The sequence below is a fragment of the Bos mutus genome, chromosome 5 (genome assembly GCF_027580195.1).
Source record: "Bos mutus isolate GX-2022 chromosome 5, NWIPB_WYAK_1.1, whole genome shotgun sequence".
NCBI lineage: Eukaryota > Metazoa > Chordata > Mammalia > Artiodactyla > Bovidae > Bos > Bos mutus.
In genome coordinates, this window is record NC_091621.1 from 75,889,829 (window position 1) to 75,898,872 (window position 9,044).

Genomic DNA, 9,044 nt, shown 5'->3' on the forward strand with positions numbered 1-9,044 from the left:
ATAGAGAAAACTCTGGAAATCATGCTCAGACATGGAAACACCAACATACATACTAAATAGAAAATCCTCATTAAACAAAAGATATAAGCAGGAGGTATACATGTGTGATTGGCTCCACTCATTTACATGTGAATAAGGTGACTGGATCATTCTTATTTTGCTCTTCTCTCCAAGTGTCCATTTTCTTATAATTTCCATTATTACCTCTGTCTCACAGTTCTGGCCCTCTTACTCATTTTCAGCAATCTTCAGTTCATCCATCCTTACCAGATGGCTATTTATACCTCACCATTAATTCAGTCAGCATTTTAAAATACATTTATTTATTTATTTTTGGCTGCACTGGGTCTTTGTTGCTGCATGCAGACTTTCTCTAGTTGTGGTGAGCGGGGGCCACTCTTTTGTTGGGGTGTTGGGCTTCTCATGGCAGTGGCTTGTCCTGTGGCAAAGCACAGACTCTAGGCCTGCAGGCCTCAGTAGCCGTGGCCCACTGACTCTGTTGCTCTGAGGCACGTGGGATCGTCCCAGACCAGGGACTGAACAGTCCCCTGCTCTGGCAGGCAGATTCTTATCCACTATACCACCAGGGAAATCCCAATCAGCATTTACTGAATGCCCATTTTCTGCTCTGCCAGCGTTTATTGAGTGTTAAGTATTGAACAGGCTTCCCTGGTAGCTCAGCTGGTAAAGAATCTCCCTGCAATGAAGGAGACCTCAGTTCGATTCCCGGGTCAGCAAGATCTGCTGGAGAAGGATAGGTCTACCCACTCCAGTATTCTTGGGCTTCCCTGGTGGCTCAGCTGGCAAAGAATCCACCTGTAATGCAGGAGACTTGGGTTTGACTTGAAGTTAAATTCTATCTTAATGGATAAAAATGTAGTCATATTGAAGAAAAGAAGGACGTGCACTCATCTTCTCCTGAGAGAACTCCAAAGTTGCAACTCGCTGCTGAGCAAGCATCGACAGGAAAATGTTGGATCCCACTAAAAAGAGATACCCCATGTCCAAGGATAAAGGAGATGCACACCAAGAGGGTAGAAGGGATGAAATCACATTTAGAATCAAACCCCATACCTACCAAAGATGCTCAGGGGGCTCAAACAAAATCTTGTGCACACCAGGACCCAGGGATCCCACAGAGACTGAGCCAGACCTGCCTTTGAGTGTTTGTCTCAATCTGCCTTTGTGTGTTTGTCCCTGCGGAGACATGGGTCAGCAGTGGCCTGCTGTGGAGACAGGGGCTCTGGCTGCAGCAGACTTGGGTCATACAGTGTGTGGCATCAGCCCTCTTAGAGGAGGTCACCATTAGCTCCAACATAGAGCCACCGAGCAGACGACCCACAAACTGCAGAACAATTATACCAAATAAGTTCTCACACTGTTAAGAAAATTCTAGGACCAACAACAGATTTCCCAACCTGGGGATCTGGCAAAGGGGCTGAGAACCCCCAGGGAATATGATTTTGGAGGCCAGTGGTATTTGATTACAGAACTTCCACAGGACGGGGGACACAGACTCTTGGAGGGCATAAACAAAACCTTGTGCACACCAGGAGCCAGGAGAAAAGAACGGTGTCTACACAAGAGACTGAGCCAGACTTGCCTGTGAGTGTACAGGAGTCTCTGGCACAGGTGTGAGTCAACAGTGACCTGCTGCAGGGTCAGAGGCACTGAATACGATAGTGCGTGGAAAGTTCTTTTGAAGAAGGTCACCATTATCTTCATTACCACTACCATAGTTTGGCCTCAGGCCAAACAACAGAGGGGGAACACAGCCTGTCCCATCAAGAGAAAATAATATTAAATATTTACTGAACATGACCCTGCTCTTCAGAACAAGACCCAATTTCCCCCAAAGTTAGTCTTCCCATCAGGAAGCTTCCGTAAGTCTCTTATCCTTCTCCATCAGAGGGCAGACAGAATGAAAACCACAATCACAGAAAACTAATCAAACTGATCACATGGACCAAAGCCTTGTCTATCTCTGTGAAACTATGAGCTATGCCATGTAGGGCCACCCAAGACGAATGGGTCATGATGGAGAGTTCTGACAAAACATGGTCCACTGGAGAAAGGAATGGAAAACCACTTCAGTATTCTTGCCCTGAGAACCCCATGAACAGTATAAAAAGGCAAAAAGTTATGACACCGAAAGATGAATTCCCCAGGTCAGTAGGTGCCCAATATGCTAATGGACAAGAGTGGAGAAATAACTCCAGAAAGAATGAAGAGACAAAGCCAAAGAGACAACAATGCACAGTTGTGGATGTGACTGGTGATGGAAATAAAGTTTGATGCTGTACAGAACAACATTGCATAGGAACCTGGAATGTTAGGTCCACAAATCATGGTAAATTGAAAGTGGTCAAACAGGAGATGGCAAGGGTGAACATTGACATTTTAGAAATCAGTGAACTAAAATGGACTGGAATGGATTTAATTCCGATGACCATTGTATGTACTACTGTAGGCAAGAATTGCTTAGAGGAAATGAAGTACCTCTCATCGTCAACAAAATAGTCCAAAATGCAGTACCTGGGTACAATCTCAAAAATGACAGAATTATTTCTGTTCATTTCCAAGACAAACTATTCAATATCACAGTAATCCAAGTCTATGCCCCAACCACTAATGCTGAAGAAGCTGAAGTTGAACGATTCTGTGAAGTACCTAGAAGACTTTTTAGAACTAACACCAAAAAAAGATGTCCTTTTCAGCATAGGGGACTGGAATGCAAAAGTAGAAAGTCAAGATATACCTAGAGTAACAGGTAAGTTTGGCCTTGGAGTACAGAATGAAGCAGGGCAAAGACTAACAGTTTTACCAAGAGAATGTCATAGCAAACACCCTCTTCCAACAACACAAGAGACGACTCTACACATGGACATCACCAGATGGTCAATACTGAAATCAGATTGCTTATATTCCTTGCAGTCGAAGATGGAGAAGCTCTATGCAGTCAGCAAAAACAACACCGAGAGCTGCCTGTGGCTCTGATCATGAACTCCTTATTGCTAAATTCAGACTTAAATTGAAGAAAGTAGGGAAAATCACTAGACTACTCAGTTCAGTTCAGTTCAGTTCAGTCGCTCAGTCGTGTCCGATTTTTTGTGACCCCATGAATTGCAGCACGCCAGGCCTCCCTGTCCATCACCAACTCCTGGAGTTCACTCAAACTCACGTCCATCAAGTCGGTGATGCCATCCAGCCATCTCATCCTCTGTCATCCCCTTCTCCTCCTGCTCCCAATCCCTCCCAGCATCAGAGTCTTTTCCAATGAGTCAACTCTTTGCATGAGGTGGCCAAAGTACTGGAGTTTCAGCTTTAGCATCATTCCTTTCAAAGAACATCCAGGACTCATCTCCTTTAGGATGGACTGGTTGGATCTCCTTGCAGTCCAAGGGACTCTCAAGAGTCTTCTCCAACACCACAGCTCAAAAGCATCAATTCTTCAGTGCTCAGCTTTCTTCACAGTCCAACTCCCCAACTACTCAGGTATGACCTAAATCAAATCCCTTATGATTATACAATGGAAGTGAGAAATAAATTCAAGGGATTAGATCTGATAGACAGAGTGCCTTGAAGATCTATGGATGGAGGTTTGTGACATTTGTGACAGGAGGCAGTGATCAAGACCATCCCCAATAAAAAGAAATGCAAAAAGGCAAAATGGTTGTCTGAGGACGCCTTACAAGGAGCTGAGAAAAGAAGAGAAGCAACAGGCAAAGGAGAAAAGAAAAGAAATACCCATCTGAATGCAGAGTTCCAAAGAACAGCAAGGAGAGATAAGAAGGCCTTCCTCAGTGCTCAATGCAAAGAAATTGAGGAAAATAATAGAACGAGAAAGATTAGAGATCTCTTCAAGAAAATTATTGATACCAAGGGAACATTTCATGCAAAGATGGGCACAATAAAGGACAGAAATGGTATGGACCTAACAGAAGCAGAAGATAGAAGAGGTGGCAAGAATATACGGAAGAACTATACAAAAAAGATCTGCATGAAAAAGATCTGCATGACCCAGATAACCATGACGGTGTGATCACTCACCTAGAACTAGACATCCTGGAATGTGAAGTCCAGTGGGCCTTAAGAAGCATCACTACGAACAAAGTGGAAGTAATGGAATTCCAGTTGAGCTATTTCAAATCCTAAAAGATGATGCTGTGAAAGTGCTGCAGTCAATATGCCAGCAAATTTGGAAAATTCAGCAGTGGCCACAGGACTGGAAAAGGTCAGTTTTCATTCCAACCCCAAAGAAAGGCAATGCCAAAGAACGTTCAAACTACTTCACAATTGCACTCATCTCACACGCTAGCAAGGTAATGCTCAAAATTCTCCAAGCCAGGCTTCAACAGTATGTGAACTGAGGACTTCCAGATGTTCAAGCTGGATTTAGAAAAGGCAGAGGAATCGGAGATCAAATTGCCAACATCCACTGGATCACGGAAAAAGCAAGAGAGTTCCAGAAAAACATCTACTTCTGCTTTATTGACTACACCAAAGCCTTTGACTGTGTGGATCACATCAAACTGTGGAAAATTCTTCAAGAGATGGGAATACCAGGCCACCTTACCTGCCTCCTGAGTAATCTGTATGCAGATCAAGAAGCAACAGTTATAACCAGACATGGAAAAACAGACTGGTTCCAAACTGGAAAAGGAGTACGTCACGACTGTATATTCCCACTCTACTTATTTAGCTTGTGTGCAAAGTACATCATGTGAAATGTGGGGCTGGATGAACCATAAGCTGGAATCAGGATTGCTGGGAGAAATATCAATAACCTCAGATATGCACATAATACCACCCTTATGGCAGAAAGTGAAGAGGAACTAAAGAGCGTCTTGATGAAAGTGAAAGAGGAGAGTGAAAAAGCTGGCTTAAAACTCAGTATTCAAAATACCAAGATCATTGCATCTGGTCCTATCACTTCATGGCAAATAGATGGGGAAACAATGAAAACAGTGACAGACTTTATTTTCTTGGACTCCAGAATCACTGAAGATGGTGATTGCAGCCATAAAATTGAGACGCTTGCTCCTTGGAAGAAAAGCTGTGACCAATCTAGACAGCTTATTAACAAACAGAGACATTACTTTGCTGACAAAGATCTGTCTAGTCAAAACTATGGTTTTTCCAGTAGTCATATATGGATGTGAGAGTTGGACCATAAAGAAAGCTGAGGGCTGAAGAATTGACGCTTTTGAACAGTGGTGTTGGAAAAGACTCTTGAAAGTCCCTTCAACTTCAAGGAGATCCAACCAGTCAATCCTAAAGGAAATCAGTCCTGAATATTCATTGGAAAGACTGATGCTGAAGTTGAAGCTCCAATACTTTGGCCACTTGACGTGAATAACTGATTCATTGGAGAAGATCCTGATGCTGGGCAAGACTGAAGGCAGGAACAAAAGGGGACGACCAAGGATGAGGTGGTTGTATGGCATCATTGACTCAATCTACATGCGTTTGAGCAAGCTCCGGAAATTGGTGATGGACAGGGAAGCCTGGCATGCTGCAGTCCATGGGGTTGCAAAGAGTCAGACACTACTGAATGGCTGAACTGAACTGAAGTATTGAACAATGGGAAGTCACACTGAAATATACACCAGGGGCTTCTTCATTCTTCAGTTTAGTCCATACACATCTCTACAAGATCCTCTAAATTCCTATAACAGCACTCATGCACATGTTATTTAGTGTACTCTGTCTGATTCTATGACTGAGAAATTCTAGTTTGAAGACTGGTGGGATGGACCTCCTGAAATCTATTTACATGAGACAGGGAGAAAGCCCTAGAAAATTATAAGGAAAGAGAGCAAGAAGGCTTTATCCAATGAAAATAGATCGATATTCAGTCCTGTGTCTGTGTCCTTTGGCCAAGACCTCATAACTTAGCCAAAGCAAAGACAACTGTGAATACGACTGTAGAGAGTCATTTTACAAAACAGGAAAAAAAAAAAAAAAAAGTAAAAATGCTCTCATAGACCTTGGGTCTATCTATAGACATTGCTAGACATTGCTCCAAACACTGCTTTGGAGCTGTTTCAGGGAAAGTTAACAGAAAAGTGAGGCAAACGGTTTCTTCCAACTTTATCTGACAACAATCCATCTTCACCATAGGAGGGCAGCAGGGGACAGTACACAGCCTCACAGGCCCTGAGGCTTATGGAGAAAATTTGCATGGCACGTGGAAGCAGAACAATGTCGATGGAAGCTATAAACAGAGTTGGCAAGAGACTCGCTGTGGCGATGCTTCACACCTAAGTGAAGTGTCTTGGGCATTGGAAGAAGGGCTTCCCTAGTAGTTCAGTTGGTAAAGGATCCACCTGCAATGCAGAAGACCTGAGTTCAATTCCTGGATCAAGAAGATCCCCTGGAGGGGGAAATGGCAACCCACTCCTGTATCCTTGCCTGGAAAATTCCATGGACAGAGGAGCCTGGCAGGCTATATAGTCCATGGGGTCACAGAGAGTCAGATGCGAGTAATACACACAGGCATTGAAAGAACGGCGGGTGCACGCTCAGTTGCTCAGTCATGTCCAACTCCTTGTGACCCCATGGACTGTAGCCCACCAGGCTTCTCTGTCCATGGGACTTTCCAGGCAAAAACACTCGAATGGGTTGCCGTTTCATCCTCCAGGGGATCTTCCCGACCCAGGGATCAAATCTGCATCCCCTATACTGGCAGACAGATTCTTTACCACTGAGCCACCTGGGAAGCCCTGAAAGAACAGTAGATGTTGCCAATCAAAAACTGTCACTCACCATCTGGCTCTACAAGGATGAAGCCCCTGACCACAGCAGTCCGCTGACCTTCCACACACCTGAAAGGAGTCCAGGGTGGAGACCAGGAATGAGGCTCTCCATGCTCTGGAAAAAACTAGCAAACAGGACTCACATAGATATTTTCAAATGATTTTATGAGCCCAGTTTCTTGCATCTTCTGTTTATCTAGAGAAGCGCTAAAATCATTGAGACATTTGCTCCTCGTGATTAGCAGCAACCCTCTGCCAAATTTGTGCTTGATTGCGTGGAACCCCCGCCCCTTCACTAGTATCTTATTTGTACTGACCTTCCTTTCTAATTCTTCGAAACAGTGAAGACTGCAGCCCAGGAGACAGCTCCTTCTACTGGCTGGCTGATAGCAGGACAAGTTGAAACTAGGTATTAAGGACAGCAGACCCACAGCGCAGGAAGAGATGTTATTCCTTTAAGAAGCCACTGGGAAGGGCTTCCCTTGTGGCTCAGCTGGTAAAAAAGCCACTGGGAGGAAAACTGTCCAGGGGAGCCACCCACCCAAACTCATCCTTAAGAAGAAAATGTGTTATAGTAAGCCACTGAAATGTAAGATGGTGTGTTACAGTGGCTAGAATTAACTACCCTGAGGAATGCAGACATGTTAATGCCATTTTTCATCTCAGGCTTCCACATCATTACATGTTTCCATGCCATACCCTTCTTAAAGGAATACTGCCCACACTACAGGAACAGGGGGAGAGCTCATGTCACCCACGTGGGTTTCAGTTCCCTTAGAGGTTCTCATCCCCCATCCCGAAAATCAGGATGATTCTGGATCTACCTTATCAGCTAAAATGAAATGCTTTCACCCTGAGGAAATCACAAAGGTGATAAAGTCTTTACCACTTCCTCTGGCAAGATCACCTGGTTTTCAGAGACTTCTATCAGCACCTGCTTCCTTTCTAGACTTTTCCTATTAAGTAACACATTGATGCCTATATATACATATATATTACGTATTTTATATATATATATATATATGACGCTTGTATAAAATGATTTTATATATATAAACTCATTCCTGTAGAGTTAAGAGATATTTTCCTCTTTTCAACCACAACCAAGTACTACTCTGGGATTTAGTGTGTTAATTCTAAGATTGGTAGCTCAGATGGTAAAGCATCTGCCTACAATGCAGGAGACGTGGGTTCGATCCCTGGGTCGGGAAGATCCCCTGGAGAAGGAAATGGCAGCCCACTCCAGTATTCTTGCCTGGAGAATTCTGTAGACAGAAGAACCTGGTGGGCTACAGTCCATGGGGTCACAGAGTCAGACAAGACTGAGCGACTAACACACAAAGTTAAGAGATGTTTTCCTCTTCAACCACAACCGAGTACTACTCTGGGATTTAATGTGTGAAATTCTAAGATTCAGAGAACGTAATTACTTCAAAATCTCTAAGTATAAGTCTTTATAAATACATCTCTTCACTCCCCTAAGGGCAAAAGTACTTTTGAAAACTGCATCTGTGCAATAAGCCCGGGAACCTCAATGATGTGGATGCAGTTCATTCGTGAAGAAACCTGGCATCACTCGGCACAGAGTGGGTACTCAAATATTTTGAGTTGGGTAGGCTACTTTCCCAGTAGGTGCTGTTTCAAACCGGCAAAACGCTGGAGCTTCAAGTTAATAACAATCATAGCTAATTTGTTAATTGCGGTATGACAGCCTCTGATTTAGTATCTCTAGCTGTGCTTCCACCCAGGCACTACGTTAACTCTTGGCAAAGAAATTCAACTCCCTGATTTTGTGCTGTAAAACAATGTAGGCCCATCCTTATATCACATCCAGTTTTTCTTCTCTTCTGTACCTCCAACCAGTGTCTTTTAGGGTTGTAGTTATACACACTACTGAAGTTTAGACTTTTTCCTCCAATTCTTTGCATTTCTTGTTACTTTTTTTTTTTTTCTCTAGAAAGCGATAACCCTGACGGACGGTGTTTGGAGGTAAGGGTGTTAAAATGATAAAGTATTTATAACTGCAGTTTTTAGGAACCTTCAGTACCCAATAACAGAAGACTTCACTAACACACAAACTCAGTGGGTCTTTTGTGGGTGTGTGCCTGTAGAACAGTGCATGACTCAAACCTGGACTCAGGAGGTACCTGATTTAAGGAATAAATCATTTGATAGGTACAGCGGATCTGAGACGTGACTACATAGAGTTGACACAGACTGCAGTGCTGCAGTGTTTCTCCACTTGGGGGCGCCATCTACTCCCTGGGGGAAGAAATTTGTCGTGTG